Source organism: Leguminivora glycinivorella, chromosome 21 (genome assembly GCF_023078275.1).
Source record: "Leguminivora glycinivorella isolate SPB_JAAS2020 chromosome 21, LegGlyc_1.1, whole genome shotgun sequence".
NCBI lineage: Eukaryota > Metazoa > Arthropoda > Insecta > Lepidoptera > Tortricidae > Leguminivora > Leguminivora glycinivorella.
The window spans coordinates 13,727,097-13,747,353 of record NC_062991.1 but is presented as its reverse complement, the minus strand read 5'-3'; the positions used below and the strand labels follow the sequence as shown (position 1 = coordinate 13,747,353).

Genomic DNA, 20,257 nt, shown 5'->3' with positions numbered 1-20,257 from the left:
GTGCAAAGTGGTCCTGATGATCATGAGCCTATCACCAGCGAGGTAAGCGTTGAAGCGACTGAAGAGGCCCCAGTTCAAGCAACCAGTGCCACACCTACCAAGAGGCTGAGAAAGAAACCAGATAGGTACGGTTTCACAAATATGTGTGTGGAGTCCAGTCAAAGCTCAGTTGAAGGAGGGATTAGTCTGAAAGAAGCTCTGAATGGCCCCGAATCTTCATTTTGGAAGGACGCTATGCGAGACGAACTAAAATCTTTTGAAGAGAACAGTGCGTGGGAATTAGTGGACTATCCTGAGAATAGCACAGTGGTTCAGTGTAAGTGGGTGTTTAAAAAGAAAATAGACTTAGAAAATAAAGTGAGATATCGTGCGCGTTTAGTTGCCAAGGGCTTCACCCAAAAGGAAGGTGTCGACTTCCATGAAACATTTTCTCCGGTAGTTAGATACTCTACCTTAAGACTATTGTTTGCTCTTGCTGTAAAACTTGATTTAGATGTAAGTCACTTGGATGTTACTACTGCTTTTTTAAATGGTTATTTAAATGAAACAGTGTATATGTATAAGCCTGTCACTCCTGACTGCAGTGATGATAATAATAAAGTTTTAAAATTAAAAAGGGCCATCTATGGGCTCAAGCAGTCGTCTAGGGCTTGGTATCAAAGAGTTGAGGAGTATTTGCATACTCTTGGCTATAAGAAATCTAAATTTGAGCCATGTTTGTTCACTAAGTTTGATGGTGATACTAAAATTATCATAGCTCTGTTTGTTGATGATTTTTTTGTTTTCTCCAACAGTAAATTGGCTACTAATCAATTAGTACAGGAGCTAAGTGCTAATTTTAAGATCAAAAACTTAGGTCAGTTAAAACAATGTTTAGGGATGAGAGTGAACGTTCAAAATGGCATGATAACTGTAGATCAGGAACAGTATGTAACTGAATTACTTCATAAATTTAATATGTCTGATAGCAAGCTAGCAGACACTCCGATGGAGATAAATCTGCAGTGTGAAAAGGCTGAAAATTTCTGTAAAGATAAGAAATATCCATACCAACAATTGCTAGGTAGCTTAATGTACCTGTCAGTCTTGACTCGACCTGATATTTCATATTGTGTGAGTTACTTAAGTCAATTTAATAATTGTCATGATGAAAGTCATTGGAAACACGCTAAAAGAATTTTGAAATATTTACATAAAACTAAAAATTTTGGTCTTGTATATAAAAGAGATAATTCCGTTCTTGAATGTTTTGTTGATGCTGATTGGGGGTCAGATGTCAATGACCGACGGTCTTATTCCGGGTTCTGTTTTACATTGTCAAATAGTGTGATTTCTTTTGAGTGCAGGAAACAGCGAACAGTTTCACTTTCAAGTACGGAATCGGAATTTATAGCTATGTCAGAAGCGTGCAAAGAAGCTATTTATCTTAAGAACCTTGTAACAGAGATATTAGGTAACTGCGACACTATTGTTTTATATAATGACAATCAAAGTGCGCAGAAATTGGCTATCAATCCAATTTTCCACAGGCGAACAAAGCATATTGACATTAGATGTCACTTTGTCCGTGAAGCTGTGGCAAATAATTTTGTTAAAATTAAGTATATGCCTACAGCTGAAATGCCAGCAGATATTTTGACAAAAAGCTTATGCTCTGTAAAGCACCACAAATTTGTTAAATTACTGGGCATTACAGCTGTGTAGTAAATATAAGTTTATTTTTTGATTTTGTTAGGTGGTGGTGTTAAAATTGTAACAAAATCAGAATTGTATTACCAGTGCTGCCATCTCTGGTAGCGGCCATTAAGTTGAAACAATAAATCAGTCCGTTAGCAACTGTCAACACGAGTTTTATTAGTTTTGTTTTCCTTACTCGGCACACAATGTCAAACAATAGGTACATAATCTTATTGAACTAACTAATTATGAACCTTATTGCAACGACTTACAGTCCGTTGATTTGTTTATTATTGCTGTATAATCAGGCTATAAGTATAGATACGTCACATCGTGCCAATAATATGTATTCACAAACATAAATAAAGTCGTGTATATCTTTGGCGCTTTGTTCGAATCTTTACACGGAGAAATAAAAAGGACCATTTAAACTTTGCACAGTGACTTTTGAGGTCATAATGAACAACTTTTATTATAGGACCAATGCAATGTTAAAATCACGAAAAAAAATTGGTGTTCCATAAAAATGAGCTGAGAAAATCATGACAGTTGAAATGTATGAAACATTTTTTTTTGCGATTTCAGCATTCGTCCCGTAGTAAATCTAGTTCATTCTGCCCTCAAAAGTCACTATGCAACTTTTTAACGGTCCTTTTTAGGGTTCCGTAGTCAACTAGGAACCCTTATAGTTTCGCCATGTCTGTCTGTCCGTCCGTCCGTCCGTCCGTCCGTCCGTCCGTCCGTCCGCGGATAATCTCAGTAACCGTCAGCACTAGAAAGCTGAAATTTGGTACCAATATGTATATCAATCACGCCAACAAAGTGCAAAAATAAAAAATGAAAAAAAAAAAATGTTTTATTAGGGTACCCCCCCTACATGTAAAGTGGGGGCTGATATTTTTTTTCATTCCAACCCCAACGTGTGATATATTGTTGGATAGGTATTTAAAAATGAATAAGGGTTTACTAAGATCGTTTTTTGATAATATTAATATTTTCGGAAATAATCGCTCCTAAAGGAAAAAAAGTGCGTCCCCCCCCTCTAACTTTTGAACCATATGTTTAAAAAATATGAAAAAAATCACAAAAGTAGAACTTTAACAATAGTTGACGCTAGACGCCGATCTAAACGCAGTCTGGCTCTGTCGCACCAATACGGAAGAGCAATAGAGATACGGTAACAATATTATCGGAAGCGTTTGTGCATTTGGCTACATACGCAGTTACTATATAGCTGGCCTAGCCGAAATGGATCGACTCACAGTCTGGCTCTGTCACACGCCACTACAGAAGAGCATAGCATAGTATAATAAAGAGTAGTATCGTACAGTATGGCCACTCCCGCTCCCCGCTGAACGTGCCACCCACCCGCTCTCGGTTACCTCACAATTACCGCCTGTCAAAAACGCGAACAGTCGACCTGTCATATCTCACTCGTAGAAGCATAGTACATACGCGTTCGCCTACACGAGCTTAGACTATGTGCTTGGAACGCGCCTCTTCATATATATTTGATCGCCAGTGTCCGAGGTGTGGCGATAGTGAGACAGAGATAAACTTACGAAGCGTTAATGATTGTGATGTTGGCTAGTATCCAGTTATCATTGTTTAACACTACCTAAAGTGACACAGGATAATATTCATCCTTTAGTTACGAAAATAATATATAATGTTAATATTGTTACTATGTTTAAATGAATCATGTTTACAATTTTGTATTTTAGTTCCGGTTATGATGTTATTGTAGGCGATGAGTCTTTTCTTTGGTCTATTATTTAATGGTACAGTCACCGGCAATAATAATACCACATAAGGCTGTATATATGTATATATACACAGTCTAGAAAAGCCATTATTTATCTCTTTATTTACATGAACATATTTACATTACTATATGAGAAACTAAGACTAAACTTAAAAGCTAGCTAATGTCTAGAACGGGCCCTTGAGGCACTGTACCACGGATACTGGCGACATTTCCACGTTGTATCGCAATTCTGATACGTTGTGCGAGGAAGTACCTAGCCAGCTCTTCGGTCACCAGTTACCTCAACCAGAAGCTTCGCGATTTCTGTGAACAACTTGTTCGCGCATGGATCCCATGGATCTAGAGTTTCTGCGCCAAACTAATCCATACTAATATTATACCTCTAAATGGGAAAGTGTGTGTGTCTGTTTGTTTGTCCGTCTTTCACGGCAAAACGGAGTGACGAACTGACGTGAAATTTTAAGTGGAGATAGTTTAAGGGATGAAGAGTGACATAGGCTACTCTTTGTCTCTCAAATCAAAAAATCAAAAATCAAAATAATTTATTCAGCAAATAGGCCACAGGGGCACTTTTACACGTCACATGTACGGCATTTAAAAAATATTTAAAATTGAGTTGAAATTACAATTGATACTAATATATGTATACTAATTCTAAGTTCTAACTAAAGTTAACTCTATGCAATTAATTAGAGATGTAGAAGGTCTCTAAATGTCGAATTACAACCAAGAACTACACTAAATTTTAATATAATAACCACAAAATTAAAATTTTGAAAAAACCCCCGACCGCGACCTATTGGACCGATTTTCATGAAATATGGCTAAGAACACTCCCGACTAACACAGTTTTCAAATAAAAAAAACTAAATCGAAATCGGTTCATCCGTTCGGGAGCTACGATGCCACAGACAGACACACACACAGACAAACAGACAGACAGACAGACAGACAGACAGACAGACAGACAGACAGACAGACACGTCAAACTTATAACACCCCTTCGTTTTTACGTCGGGGGTTAAAAAGTACAAATACAAAAAAAAAAGTCTAAAATTACTTTAGAGGTGCAAATGACTCTAAATGTCACAACTAAAAATAAAATGTATATCTACTTAATCTAATCTTTTTAACCCCCCACTTCTTTTAAATGGGGGGTGGACGTTTGTGTGGAACATTCCGCGATTTTCGATTTTAACGCGAGCGAAGCCGCGGGAAAAGCTAGTACAGCCGTGGCAATGACGACTCTGAAATTTTAATGCTTGTTTAATTTACTATAACATTCTATATCCAAATTTAAAAATAAAATAATAAGGGGGGATAAAAGGGTAAATAAATGATTAATAAAAATAAAAATAAAAAACAACAAAAATTCTAAAAACAAGTTAATAATTATAGTTGAACTTAATTCGTGTAGTTATGTTATATATTTTTAGACTAAGTAATTTAAATTTAGTTCTTGTGTAATTCTAGGTTAGATAATAGTATTAGTTGGAGCTCGCTGCATCATATGAGAGAATGTTATGTACTCCGTAGTTGTCATGTATATCAGTACTTAATGCCTGTTTGAATGCTTGTTAATGTAATCTACAATATATATGATGTGGATGTACTTTTATAATAAAATAAAAATAAATAAAAATTGTTTCATTACGTTTTAAGGAAACTGTTATTTTCATTACATTTTAAAGGAATTTTCCTGTATTATTTTATCTGAACAGTTTATTTTATTTTTTCCTAGCAGACTTAAAGTTATTTAATGGGCGAGTTCAAGTTCTTTATTTGCAATTATCCATACTAATATTATAAATGGGAAAGTGTGTGTCTGTTTGTTTGTCTGTCTTTCACGGTAAAACGGAGCGACGAATTGACGCGATTTTTTAAGTGGAGATAGTTGAAAGGATAGAGAGTGACATAGGCTACTTTTTGTCTCTTTCTAACCATCCACTTCCCTAAAACAGGGGGTGGAAGTATGTATTTCAGCAATTCCCGTCAACTTTGTACAATGCCACGTCAGCAAATTTTAATTGATCCTATTTTGTTACCAACATTTAGTAATATAATTCGACTTTCGTAAGATATATACAGGATAATTGTTATAATTAAGAAAATATAGATACTAGAGAACCTTAATGACGAAATAAAACTTAATAAAATCTCAATTCATCAACAAAATCTTGGCAACAAAATAGGAATTAATAAAAACAAATTTAACTTTTCCCTTAATTTTTGTACAAAGTTGACGGGAATTGCTGATATAGCATTCCGCGATTTTCGAATTTAACGCGAGCGAAGCCGCGGGGATAATCTAGTTAATATATATGTTTGTCTGTGTACAGAAATAAGGTCTTAGGTACTTAACTACAAGGTGAAGGAAAACATCGTGAGGAAACCCGGAGTAAGAAGAACTGGAAGGTCAGATGGCAGTCGCTTCCGTAAAATCTAGTGCCTACGCCAAATCTTGGGTTTAGTTGTCAATGCGGACCCCAGGATCTCGTGAGTCGTGGCGAAGGCCGGGATAACTACGTTACAACTTGCCCATAACTTATACGATAAGACTAAAAGCCTCCATACTAGCAATTAGGCAAAGTGCTTACCATTTTTAACGTAACATGATTAATTATTATACGTATTTAAAACGTAGTTTTAGTCGACTACCATAAAAAAAACAATGAACCTCGATAAAAAATGAGTCAATAATAATGTCGGTGTCTATTAATTTTGAACCACAAATGCTACTAGGACGTTTTCATTTGAAATTACATCAAAAATCATCTTTATTTCAGTAGAGCCATAAGGACCCTTTTGCCATAGAACACCACATAAATTGCGTGTTGTCTTACTGTTGAATAAAAAATATCGTAAGGTTTAATTTATAATCAATTAAATTTAGTTTTACAACATGAAATGAAAGTTTTAAGATTTCTTTCGAACTAAAAAAAATGTTTAATAGAATGTATTATGAATATTATAATATGTAGGCACTATATCTCCAACTTGCATAAATATACTAAGATTATCATAACAAAAGACCCTTTAGACGTCTCTGATTTAAATAATATCAAACATACATAAACCAATCAAAAACTTACCTAATAATATAAACAATCGTATAAAAAATCCAACTTGACGCTAACTTCACTCCAAAACTTTTCAGTTAAAACTTTTTATCACAAACTTTTTAAATAATTTGAAATTGGAACTCCGTTCAGTACGAACGTCGTGTTGATACTGATGATAAGTCATTGGATGAGCGTTCAGCGCTTTGGTGACTCACAGAGTAGTATGACTACATCGTCAAAGTATATAACCATTCTTCGACCGTATTCTAACAGCATAAAGTCTCGTATTATTTGAATTAACTTGTGTATTGGTTAGTACTACAATATCAAAGTATTGACCGTTATTGAACTTTAAAGTAACGAGATAAGAGTTATAAAGTATTCAAATGGATGTCGCACTGATTCAATGAACCAGTTTGTGGATAAAAAACGATGAGTTTTTTAATACGTCATTTAACGGAGTTCCGCCAACGCATATTGGCTCTTGTACTATACATATTCATTATAATATTGTGTATGGTATAAGTATACCTGTTAATGAATGGTGGTGGAACTAAAGCTTGCAAATGAATTAAAAGTTTCGATTAGTGATGTGCAATTCGGAGAAACTTTCCAAAAAATCTTAAATTTCTTGAAAAATTCACGAAACTTTCACGAAAAATAAAGAAAATTTAAATGTATGAAATGGAAAGTTTCCATCCATACAATTGTCCATACAAAATATGGAAAGTTACTGAAGTATTCCCATCTGAAAATTTCATTTTGGAAACTTTCCGTCGGAGCATCAGTAGTTTCGATCCTTTTCATAGTTTTCATACCAAGAGACATCTGTCGTGTGAAATTGCAGGAGGGCGCCACTTTCGCGAATTATAGCTGAAACCACTTGAAGGGGATGAAATATTTTTTTTTATTGCAGGGTGGTTATAAAATTCTTAAAAATAGTATTTTTTATATAAATTTTAAATGACGCATACTTACATCATTTTCATTGTTTTATAGTGTACCTACTTTATTCTGAAACCCATTTTGGAACCTCGACATAATACAACGATGCACGATGCTCCTATCCGCTGCATTTTCCGTCATATCAAAACATCTTCAAACTTAACACCTCCGTCAGAAGATTTGTTTTCGAATGACTCAATAGTACACTTTTGCCCAATAGTGATGTCATATTTTTTCCGCTTAATGAGCTAAGAATTCTTGGATTTTGAAGTATTTTTATCACTTACATCGTAAAATGATTTGGACTCATGAGACAAGTCTGTGTCATGTAGAGTTTGCCTGTTTGCAATGACGAAACATGGAGGTATCTCCATAAGTTGAATAAATATGAAATATGGAAAAAATACTGTAACACCAGATTTTTCCATCATCATCATCAGAGATATCATGGTCGCAAAGAAAATGTGTGTATGCCCATCTATAAACAAAAAAAACCGGCCAAGTGCGAGTCGGACTCGCCCACCGAAGGTTCCGTACAAACTTATTTCAAACTACATAGTTAAAATAGAGGTAATATCATGTTTCTCATATAACGAGTCAGACGACGCAACGGAGCCACGCTGTTACGTCGTCGCCCAAATCTAATGTTTAATTTGTATTCTTTTTTGTAATATTTATCGTTTATGTCTTGTTTTGTATTTTGTAGTTTCACAGTGCCTTAGTGTAAACTGTAATGCTGTGTTACTTTTTGATTAAATAAATAAATAATAAATAAATAAATAATTTTAATGACGACTAGAAGACTAGAAGATATAGAAGTACTAATGAGCATTATTGTGTATAGCGCCATCTCTCGATGAATTCGCTAATTTGTTCGACCTGTATAGTATGTTGGTTTTTCAGGGATAATTTTTTATAATGTTAACCGATTTAAAACAGTTTTTAGGGTTCCGTAGTCAACTAGGAACCCTTATAGTTTCGCCATGTCTGTCTGTCCGTCCGTCCGTCCGTCCGTCCGTCCGTCCGTCCGTCCGTCCGTCCGCGGATAATCTCAGTAACCGTAAGCACTAGAAAGCTGAAATTTGGTACCAATATGTATATCAATCACGCCAACAAAGTGCAAAAATAAAAAATGGGAAAAAATGTTTCATTAGGGTACCCCCCCTACATGCAAAGTGGGGGCTGATATTTTTTTTAATTCCAACCCCAGCGTGTGATATATTGTTGGATAGGTATTAAAAAATGAATAAGGGTTTACTAAGATCATTTTTTGATAATATTAATAGTTACGGAAATAATCGCTCTTAAAGGAAAAAAAGTGCGTCCCCCCTCTAACTTTTGAACCATATGTTTAAAAAATATGAAAAAAATCACCAAAGTAGAACTTTGTAAAGACTTTCTAGGAAAATTGTTTTGAACTTGATAGGTTCAGTAGTTTTTGACAAAAATACGAAAAACTACGGAACCCTACACTGAGCGTGGCCCGACACGCTCTTGGCCGGTTTTTTTACTTTATTGGAAAGATGGTTTACGTAACGTACGTTTTAATTTGAAGTACGATATACATCCGCAAAGGTGGTTAAATTGAAAGTAAAAATCTGAAAAGTGGTAATTCCGGACCGATACGACCTTCAAATCTTCAAGAAAAGAGCGTACACCCATCTTAAAGGCCGGCAACGCACCTCCAACACCTCTGGTGTTTCGGGTGTCCATGGGCTGCGGTGATCGCTTACCATCAGGCGACCTGTCTGCTCGTTTGCCACCTATCCCATAAAAAAAAGTTTTTGTGAATTAAAAAAGAAGTTTCCAAGATACAAACACGATTTTATTTGTCCCGTAATATTTAGCATAAAACCAATATTTCCTAAAATTTTATAAGGAAGCGAATGGTATTTTTTTATTTATCTATTTAAGTATGTATATCGTCGCTTAGCACCCATAGTACAAGCACAGTATAATAAAGAGTACTATCGTACAGTATGGCCTCTCCCGCTCCCCGCTGAAAGTGCCGCCCACCCCCTCTCGGTTACCTCACAGCTACCGCCTGTCAAAAACGTGAACAGTCGACCTGTCATATTTCACTCATACAAGCATAGTACGCGTTCACCTACACGAGCTTAAACTGTGTGCCAGGAACGCGCCTCTTTCATATATTTGACGCCAGTGTCCGAGGTGTGGTACAAGCTTTGCTTAGTTTGGGGCTAAGTTGATCTGTGTAAGGTGTCCTCAATATTTATTTATTTATAATTATATCGGAAAACGCACTAAGGATCCTTCTCCACGCGAAAGTCACATATATTATTCAATCACTGCCCGTTTAGGCGCGAATTCTAGGTGACTAAGTGAAACGACCTTCCAAGGTCTAAGTCTGTCTCGCCCTTTAGGCGTATGTAAGAGCGGGAAAGGAGACCTAGGTCACCTTTCAAGAGCTAACTGTTACCTGTTATCTGTATATTGTATGTACTTGTATTGAACGAGCATTAAAGTGTCTTCACCACACTGTAAGGTGACTGATTTTTAGGGTTCCGTAGTCAACTAGGAACCCTTATAGTTTCGCCATGTCTGTCTGTCCGTCCGTCCGTCCGCGGATAATCTCAGTAACCGTAAGCACTAGAAAGCTGAAATTTGGTACCAATATGTATATCAATTACGCCAACAAAGTGCAAGAATAAAAAATGGAAAAAAATGTTTTATTAGGGTACCCCCCCTACATGTAAAGTGGGGGCTGATATTTTTTTTCATTCCAACCCCAACGTGTGATATATTGTTGGATAGGTATTTAAAAATGAATAAGGGTTTACTCAGATTGTTTTTTGATAATATTAATATTTTCGGAAATAATCGCTCCTAAAGGAAAAAAAGTGCGTCCCCCCCCCTCTAACTTTTGAACCATATGTTTAAAAAATATGTCGAAAATCACGAAAGTAGAACTTTATAAAGACTTTCTAGGAAAATTGTTTTGAACTTGATAGGTTCAGTAGTTTTTGAGAAAAATACGGAAAACTACGGAATCCTACACCGAGCGTGGCCCGACACGCTCTTGGCCGGTTTTTTTAAATAAATCCATAGCAGAAATTTCACGGAAAATGTATGTAGATTTTGGTTCGAGTAACCGTTTGGGTAGTATATTTTTCAGTATAAGTGATTCATTTCTTGTCTCAGAGGGCCATATCGTCACTACTTTTAAAAAATCTCGTATCTCACGCTGTTCCTCAAAGTTAAAACGCAGTAAATCTATATGCATTCCATACATACTTACTACAATTTTCTTTTCATTGTCAGACGAAGATACAAGTTTTTTAAAAGTAGTGACGATATGTATATGTACTGAAAAACGTCGTACGAATTCGATATACGTGCTAAAACGAAAGTCGAAACGAGTGCTGATATATTAAAACACGACCGAAGGAAGTGTTTTAAATCTTACCTCTGTTTAATTTTTTTTTATTTCTTGTGCATTACTTGTAAACTATGTGAGGTGTGCAATAAAGAGTATTGTATTGTATTGTATCCTATATAATATACTAGCTTTTTCCCGCGGCTTCGCTCACGTTAGAAAGAGACAAAAAGTAGTCTACGTCACTCACTATCCCTTCAACTATCTCCACTTCAAAAATCATGTCAATCCGTAGCTCCGTTTTGCCGTGAAAGACGGACAAACAAACAGACACACACACTTTCCCATTTATAATATTAGTATGGATATCCGATGTATACAACGTGTTTCCGGTATCACTCAAAACCTCAGACACCCCAACTGATTTTTATTTTTTTAAACTCGTCTAGAGTATTCATATTTTAATCTGATGTTTACTTTTTTTTTTAAATTGAATTATTAATTTTCTGTACAGCTCTACTCGACTTTTAACTCTATACACTCAATAAAATAATTGCTAACTACCATTATAAACCTTAAAACTATTTATTTGTGTACGTTACTGCAACGACATAAGGTTGACCAATAGACAGCTAAGATGTCACTGTAAAACACTTTAAAGCTTTGTCACAGTAAACTTCAAATTGGACAGGTAATCGCAGTAAGCAAATTTAAACCCAACATTCAAAATGACAAGGTTGTAATTAGGTACGAGTTCAATTTGTTATGACTTATGATTTATAAACATTAAGATTAAACTGACAAACAACGTCAAACTCGCAGCGGAAAAAATATCGTCCAAGTAACCAGCCATTATTCATACACCTAAATACTGAAAAAGCTAAGCAACCTCTAGCAATGCGATATACACAATGTCGCATTACGAATACAATAGAATTGGCACGTAAAAAATAACTAATAATACAAATTAAACAAAAAATATTACCCCCATCAAGATATAGCTCAATCGATTCTACTCTCGATTCTGAACAAACCGTTTTCAGGTTTTTAGTGTTAAGTGAAACACGGTGTATATTCATGATGATACTGTTTGCATACATGTAACGTATATACGGTCTACATACAATACATAGTTATGATAGCAGACGGACCGCGTGTCAATATTCGGATTAGACTTTGTCATCACTTCGCTTTATTAGATTACTTTAAAGTATACCTAAACATAAACTGCAATATTTTCCTCAAAGAGGGAACGCAATTGTTATTTCGCCGCTCGAGGCGCTAGTGTATCAAAGCTATTGTTTTTGAAGTTTTAGAATTTGCTACTTGACAGGGTAAATTATTATCATGGAAATGAAATTGATGCTATTGATAATGTAAACATTACGGTGGAGCCAAAAAACACTTTTCTGGAATTAGCAAATAGTTATCAATCAATGACCCTTAGTTTATGAAACCTTTGTGCAAATTTTCAGCTTTTTAAATCAACATCTTCCGCCTCCGCATTAGGTTTGAAATTTTGAAAATCTCATACAAACCTGAAAATGTTTTTCGGCAATATTATGTTCAGTATACATTATTGATACATTACAAGAAACTACCAAGAGTTGCGAAAATAGCGTTAAAAATCGTCAATTATATTATTTATATTACTCAGCTTTCAGACAAAAAAAACTAAATCCAAATCGGTTCATCCGTTCGGGAGCTACGATGCCACAGACAGACACACACACAGACAGACAGACAAACAGACAGACAGACACGTCAAACTTATAATTATAACACCCCTTCGTTTTTGCGTCGGGGGTTAAAAAAATCCAAAAGAAGACAAATGCTTCCATGACTCCCTTCAAGATATATTTCCGCACCCTATTTGCTAGGCTAACAAACTTTCTTAGTTAAAAAAAAATCCAAATCGTGAACCGTTCCGGAGCTACGATGCCACAGACAGACAGACAGAAACAGACAAACAAACAGACAGACACGTCAAACTTATAACACCCCGTCGTATTTGCGTCGGGGGTTAAAAAATAACATATTTTGTATATAGAAATTAAAATAATACATACCGATCCAGGGTACACTTCCCAACACAACACTAGGTAGCACTGGCATTTTATATATTATCCTGTTCCATGTCGAAATATACCAATGACATCATTCTGTGGTTATATGCATTGTTGACTATATTATATTGTATGTATTATCCTTAGTTGAGCAGTTATTTGTGCTCATTTATCTGTTTAATTAACAAATATATCCTGCACCGACATAGGTATATCTTTGTTTTAATTTATCGCACAGAACTTAATTTAGATAGAAGAAACAAATTCATATATTTGTATACGGGCCGAGCGTGTCAAATTTTGTACTGAAGTTGATTCTTGCCTGTAATTTTAAATATGTCTCAGGCTCTTGATTGTTCATAATTTTTGTGTTGTTGCAATTGAATATCACGTAACGAGGCATTTTTTATGTTTTGGTTGACTTCAACTTACAAAAATTGACGCCCGAAAGCTGCAAGCTGCGAGTAAAGACGGACAACTCAGTGGATTTCACTGAGTTCATTTGACACGCTAAGTAGATACGTTTGCTTGATCTATTATGGTATATATGACATCTGTGATTTATCGTCACTCGTTTCGAACTTGCAATCGCGCCGATCGCCCATTTTGCCACAAAAGCAGTCTTGGTTGTATTGCTATTTTAATCTGTAAGGAGCTTTTATTTAAAACCTTGGACCCTTGTCCTAGTTGTCCAAGTGTTGTGTATGTGTGCTGTGTTTGTTGTGTTGTTAGCTTTTACTAAGAGCAAACCTGATTCAGCGAATATAATTCGTTCAAAATATTTTTTTGACTCCAATCGTGGATATCGTGCATATATGTCTCTGTTTAACTCAATGGTTGAGTGGTAGAGAATGCCTTTTGGCATTAAGTCCGCCATTTGTACATGTTTCTTTGGTTGTGCAATAAAGTTTAAGTAATTACATAAATAAATCAGTCCTGATACTCCTGATAGAAACGAACAAAAGACAGTCGAACAAAAGATGAACTACAAATCGCTTGCTTTCTCTTTCATATACACGGGATCGCCTATCTATTGTTCGTTAGCTCATCGCTATATTAATCTGTAATCCTTCCTATCCACTTTAATGTGTCTTATCGTTCGCCAAGGAGCTTCGGAGAATGTAAGTTTGCTTAGAGGCCCTCATCATTCGCTTGAGTCCTTATCCTATTTATGGGAAGACCTTGCTCAGGACAGAGACAAGTGGTACAAACTGGTTGTCGACAGACGTGAAATCCATGACGATGCTTGGTTTAAGGCGCTAGCAAGTAAGCGCGCCAAGCGTCACCAGCGTGATGCCAGTTGTAACAGAACAAGCGTCTAAGACGAGGAAATGGACTCGTTATTACATATAAAACTTACGGCGAATCAACTTTTCCTTGACCAACTTTCTTGGTGCATATTTTCTTTGGGATTTCATTGGATATTTTAACAAATAATATCTTTGAAGCTTTATCACATGTATAGTCACGTCTTCACTCATAAAATTCACTGTTATTCTATGCAAAACAGGTTGGAAAAACGTATTTATCAACAAACTACGTTCACATGGACGGAATACTGACACTGACAGTTGTCAGCTGCGTAACGTTCCGATATTATGTCTTGGTTTCATTTACGAGTCAAACAGGTAATAATCACTGATATTGATTATTATACTTCCTGAATATATCATTCAATGTAACAATTAAGAACAAATGTGATCTTTCATTGCGAAGTCACTTACTAAATTGATTTAAACAATCTTTCACAAAATAATATTTACGTAAAAATATTTACGGAACACTCCACTATTGGACTACATAGGTATCAATACCAATAGCTCTGTCTCTCTCTAAAACAGCTGCAATCTGCACGTGTTAATAGGCAAACATCCGCGTGATGATCGTGAACTTTATTACGTAGGGCGTACGGCTTAGTAAACAAAGTAGTTATGATCTTTTTCTTATCGTATCCCAAGTCCCAGGTTTGTCCCAGTTATATCCCAAGTCCCAGGTTTGTCCCAGTTATATCCCAGGTATGTCCCAGTTATATCCCAGGTTTGTCCCAGTTATATCCCAGGTATGTCCCAGTTATATCCCAAGTCCCAGGTTTGTCCCAGTTATATCCCAGGTATGTCCCAGTTATATCCCAGGTTTGTCCCAGTTATATCCCAGGTGTGTCCCAATTATGTCTCTTATAGAGAATCTATAAAAGGGTCGGAGGGAGCCGACGCGCGTCATTCTTAAAATATCTACAAGACTAACAGTGTCTCTGGCTTTCGTGTGTTACTGGTGAGTGAAGTTGTTCTGCTATTATTTCTCTGTTTGTTTTTACTTGGAAATTATTCTAAGTGATTGTAAACTTTGAAATTGTGTCTCTGTTTGATTGTGCGGGGACAATATCGTCGTACAGTTGAACCTAGACCTGTGGTGGAATTGCTTTACTGTCAGTTGTGGGGTTATTTTAGTGTTCTATTTATAGTGTAGTGTTACATTTAAATTGATGTGTATAGTGAAGTTTTCTGTGCTTTGTTTCATGAGTGCCGTCAAGCAATACAAAGACTGGGTCGATGTATGGCTGGTGCTTGGAGATAAGTCTGTGTTTGGTTTTGTAGGGAGTAATTCTTGCAAAACTAAGCTTAGATTATAGCACGTAAAGGAAACTTCACTCGTTTGTTTAGTTGGTCAGTAAAATTGAATTTAGTAATTTTCTATGGGGTTATTTTGTGAAAGTTATAAGCCAGATCATTGTTTGTGACAGACTGTTGTCCGGCTAGGCGCTTCTTCCCTTACGGTGTCAAATAAGAGGCGTTTAGGAGTCTTTTTGTTCCAAGTGGAGGGCTTGGGCGCTTTTATTTACTTACAAAAGCGTATTTTCTCACCGGTCTCAAAGAGTCCAACTGTTAGATGGAAGTGAGGACTTTCACGATTGACGAAAGGCATTAGGAGTAATCCTTGCTCACAGAAGTCGGCAGTATTTGAGGCTGGGGTCCTATATATATTTATATTTATTTACTCGGTGCTCTGGTTCATGCTGGCGTTGGTCGCTGGGGATTTCGGTTGTGATCGATCCATATCTAAGTAAAATTTGGTCGCAGCTGGGTCTCCCATGTGGCTGGTACTGGTGTGTCCTAGAATACTGGATATATACACGGATAGGGCGATCTACTCTCTGCTACCCTAGCCCGCGGGCAAGAGCAGAGGGGGGGATCAGAACACAAGCCTATAGGTTGCCTATCTCAGCTTCGCTGGCTGAACTGTACAGTTCTAGTAGGGATACACTTGTACATATTCTGAACACAAGATCTATGGTAAGTGAGGGTCTGTGTTTCAGATATGCTAGAGTAGGGAAAACGATAGGACTAGGGTAAAGTCACACACTATTTCTATGAAAGTAGAGTTCTTTTATGATTGGTCTTAAATTATAATTGGTCAACGTGTATTGTGGAGAAATAATTTAACTACTACTATTTATATGGTTTAAATGGACTTTAAATGTGGTGTTTACTATCTTAAAATATGTGGTAAAACTGGTAATTTATAAAAACTCTTATTACTTAATTTATTTGAGTGAAATTAATAATTGTGGTAGCAATTTCTGATTTTTCGGTGTGGCTGCGGGACACTTAGTGTTGCTAACTAGTTTTTCAAGGTAAATTCTATCAAATTGGCTAGGGAAACAAACTGTCTTTGGAATAAAAGGATTTGTTTGTTATAGGGCCCAGTGGCATGCGAGCGCCGTCCACTGATGGAAAGTCTAAAGCTTAGAAAAGTTTGACTTACTTATTTCTTATAAAAGTTAGCAACTGCTCGGTGTTTCGATAAAACATTAGAAAGATCGAGAAGTTATGGTCTATTAGCAGTATTGGGGAACGGGGGGTTTAGCTAGGGACAAGAAACAAAACAAAAAGGGGGTTAGTTTGTAGATAGATAGCCCTTCAGGCTTACTTGCTTAGGATCCTGATAAAGTGGTTTGATCAGGTCAGGGGTCCCATACCGAATCGCAAGCCCTTGCCCAAACCGGGACCACTAATAAGGCGTAGCGGATGATTAACAAAATATTTTTTAATATTTATTTCATGTAAGTTTCACTCACTAACTTTTTTTCCTAAAAATTTCTACATTACGTCATTAATTTTCTCACATATAACCTTCTAGGCCTAAATCTGATAAAATACTCTTCTATATCACTATATTATTATGCTACAATAACCTATATTCTTCTTTAAAATATAAATAAATAAAATTTTAAAAATTAGTCAAAAATACAGCTGATACTCATTAAAGGATCTAGGTTATCGCGGTTCACTTCGAAGGGTTCTACTTATTCACGCTAGACGATCACAAGGCCAAATTTACGGGGTATATTTAAAGGAGGGTTAGTTATAAGTATGTTTAGTCAAGTAAGTAAGTAAGTAAATAAGTAAGGTGAGCGGAGGTTTAGTTACATTTGGTTCCGTGCCCAAGGGATCTAAGATGTGCTCTGTAGAACACATCTTGGATACCAAGGTTTATAAATAAATAATAGGAATTAGCCTTACCAGGCTACATTTGTTGTTGTGAAAACGAGTGGGTGTGCTGTATTTCTTGACTTATTTCATCTCTAAATAAAACTCATATACCTAATATTTTTATTCAATCGCTATTTCATAAAAACAAAAATAACTTTATCGTTAATAAACACGTCTGTAGTATTTTCTTTCATTGTTTATTATTGCCGCATCCCGAGCGAAGTCATGCATCGATGCGGAGTCAATTGTATATTCATCTCCTTCCACTGGTATCTAAAAAAAAAAAAACATAAAAAAAATATATTTCTAGGAAATTAGTTCATAGTCGTAGTGGTTACACATCGTCCCGATTAGGCGATTCGGGTTGCGTTGCTACGTAGCAATTGTTGGCATTGGCGCATCTTGACGTTCCCTTGCGCCTGTGCGTAGTACTATTATTTACTCTGTGTCTTAATGTATGTTTTTATAGCTGTTATATAGGCGGGGCAGGTACTGGAAATACTAGGTACTTATATAGAAAAATTCCCATGTATCTAAAATAATAGGAGGCGCGGAGCTGTAGTACTTTAAAAGAGTTTGCCACCTAGTGATCGGAATTTAAAACATAAGTGTGTGAACTATGTACAATAGCAATAGAATTTCATGTTAAAACAAATTGTGCTCTATCGGCCTAGTACATTTTCATAGCAGGTTCTGCCATCTTCAGGGCTATTTTGAAAGCTTTACATCACGTTTGCGCTTTACATTGGAGATCGGATAGCTTCGATGCTGTCTTATATAGTCCATGAACACTCTCTGATGTTATGTATGTTCCTGGAAGACGTCTGTTATACAGAATTTCATTTATAGGCAGGATAACTACTAGTTAGGACAGTAAGTAGGTCGTTATCATAATCTAGGTGTAAGACTATATTATCCCAGATAACCTAGGATACCTAAGCCCTAGATTTAAGACCTAGTAATACAAGAAGATAGGCTCTAGTCTAATGGCTATGGGGGCGCGATTATTCATTGTCGCGCTGAAGTACAATATTATATGGGGCGTCCCGCCATTTTTCTATGAATGCTGAATAGCTACACGCATGTGGTATTATGACAAGTACATCCTTCGATGGATGGCTTGTTTGCATTTCAGTTGTAACTCTATAATCTACAAATTGGCTCACAGGATTTCATACATCATACAATAAATTGACAAAGTCTTTATACTGAATATTTTCACTATGAGAACAAATGTCTGTCTGTTAGATTATACGTATTAATCATGTTAGGACTAATTTAGTTCATTAGCTTATAAGTCATCATATATTTTCATATTACATCCGTAGTAAACAAGCATACGTCCCTCTTGATGGTGAGAGGTCACCATAGCCTATATCTGCCAATTATTTCAATAAATTAAATCCACTGTACGAATTTCAACTTTCTATACGTATATATTTTTACTGTAGTAATACAAATAAGTATGTATGTATAAACAAGATTTTCAATAACTTCATATGATATGAGTTCGTTATCTTACATGATAAGCTGTAGGCTAGTCTAAAATAGTAAGTGTAAAACCATACAATTATTATGTTCGGTAGATTGGGTACACAGCTTTTATACAATATTTCACAAGTCAGGAGTATGCCAACATACTGTACTTCATTACAACCATGTCAAACATATCCTACGAAATATTAGCATTACCAGCATCTGGGAGGTCGTACCTCGCCATACCTTAACTCCACCACTGCTTGATCATTGTCACAATTGCTTAATGAATTTCATGAAAATTGATTGAAATTTGTAATATTCCTGTTAAGTAGGCATAGATAATAAGCACTATTATCTTTATAAAACCATATTTTACTGAGGTTCAGAAATAGTATGTGGAATGTGGTACGCAGTAGGTATGTAAACTTACCTGATATGACAGGGTACAGTCCATAAAGGACACACCGGAAAATTGTCCCGTTCAGCTTGCAACTAGTTGGAATTGTTTAGGTGTTGGTTACCGATTAGATATACTGAAAATTAATACATACATTGTTTAAACCCATTGTAACAAGAACAATATTTATATTAAGTCTAGATTTTCAGTCTACATAATTTTATTTAAGTGTCCAATCCAAAGTCAATCTTTATCTTTGAAAAATACAAAGTTTGTACAAGACTCAATGGTTATTTTTAAATGCCATAACATTTATTTGAAGGCCTACAAATATTACTTTCCATAATCAATAAGCTAGTGCCTCAGAAAAATAATTAAGTCATTTCATTGTTTGGAACCGCAAAAATTTTATAAATTCCAAGTACAGTTAGGTAGCCTAGGTCAAGTAAATTAATCGAAGATATATTTTTGATGTTTACTCTTTAAACGAGGTGTGTTCAGGAGTTTCGTGTTTCATGACAGATTGAAGAGTAAAAACAAAAGCTTACCTTTGCTGTAAAGTTAAGTATCCAGTTTATTTACGTCCATTGCACATTGCACTAGGCTAGATTTTACTAAGTCTACTGTACACCTAACACTTATTGCAACGAATTAAAATAACACGTTTTCGCCTGATTTCCTAACGAATTTGTAGGTTATAAAAATTAAAACTCACTTAGTGACACAAACATATTTTACATTAATCTGAAAGTTTATTCTTCGGACCACATTTGAAATTTTAAATGGAAAACATTTGTTTTAAGTTATTACAGATTCATGTTGTAGGCAGTATAGTGCTAAAATGGTCCATACATAAATAAATCTGTCATTCTTTCGCAGACAAAGCGGTTTGGCGGTAAACATGACAGATAGATTAAAGAAAATAATTTAGCCACAGATAACATATATATACGCTTTTCCCCGCCAAATGGTGTTCTATTGGCGACAATACTCAAACTGTCATTGTTCTTAAGTTGGTATGCTTGATCGTTATACA

General features: G+C 35.8%; 1 protein-coding gene across 6 annotated transcripts in view; it reads right to left on the bottom strand.

The window, feature by feature from the left end:
• The window catches only part of LOC125237455 (talin-2-like), a 137,362-nt gene extending 124,407 nt beyond the window's left edge, over positions 1 to 12,955 (bottom strand). For 2 of the 6 annotated variants that reach the window (XM_048144545.1, XM_048144550.1), the window contains exon 1: positions 6,538 to 6,687. The gene's annotated coding sequence lies outside the window, so the exon portion shown is untranslated. Of the gene's footprint in view, positions 1 to 6,537; positions 6,701 to 9,185; positions 9,204 to 12,858 lie in introns of those variants that run through there. The other 4 variants (XR_007178330.1, XM_048144548.1, XM_048144549.1 and 1 more) reach the window with 4 other exon arrangements.
• Between the last annotated feature and the right edge of the window lie 7,302 nt (positions 12,956 to 20,257).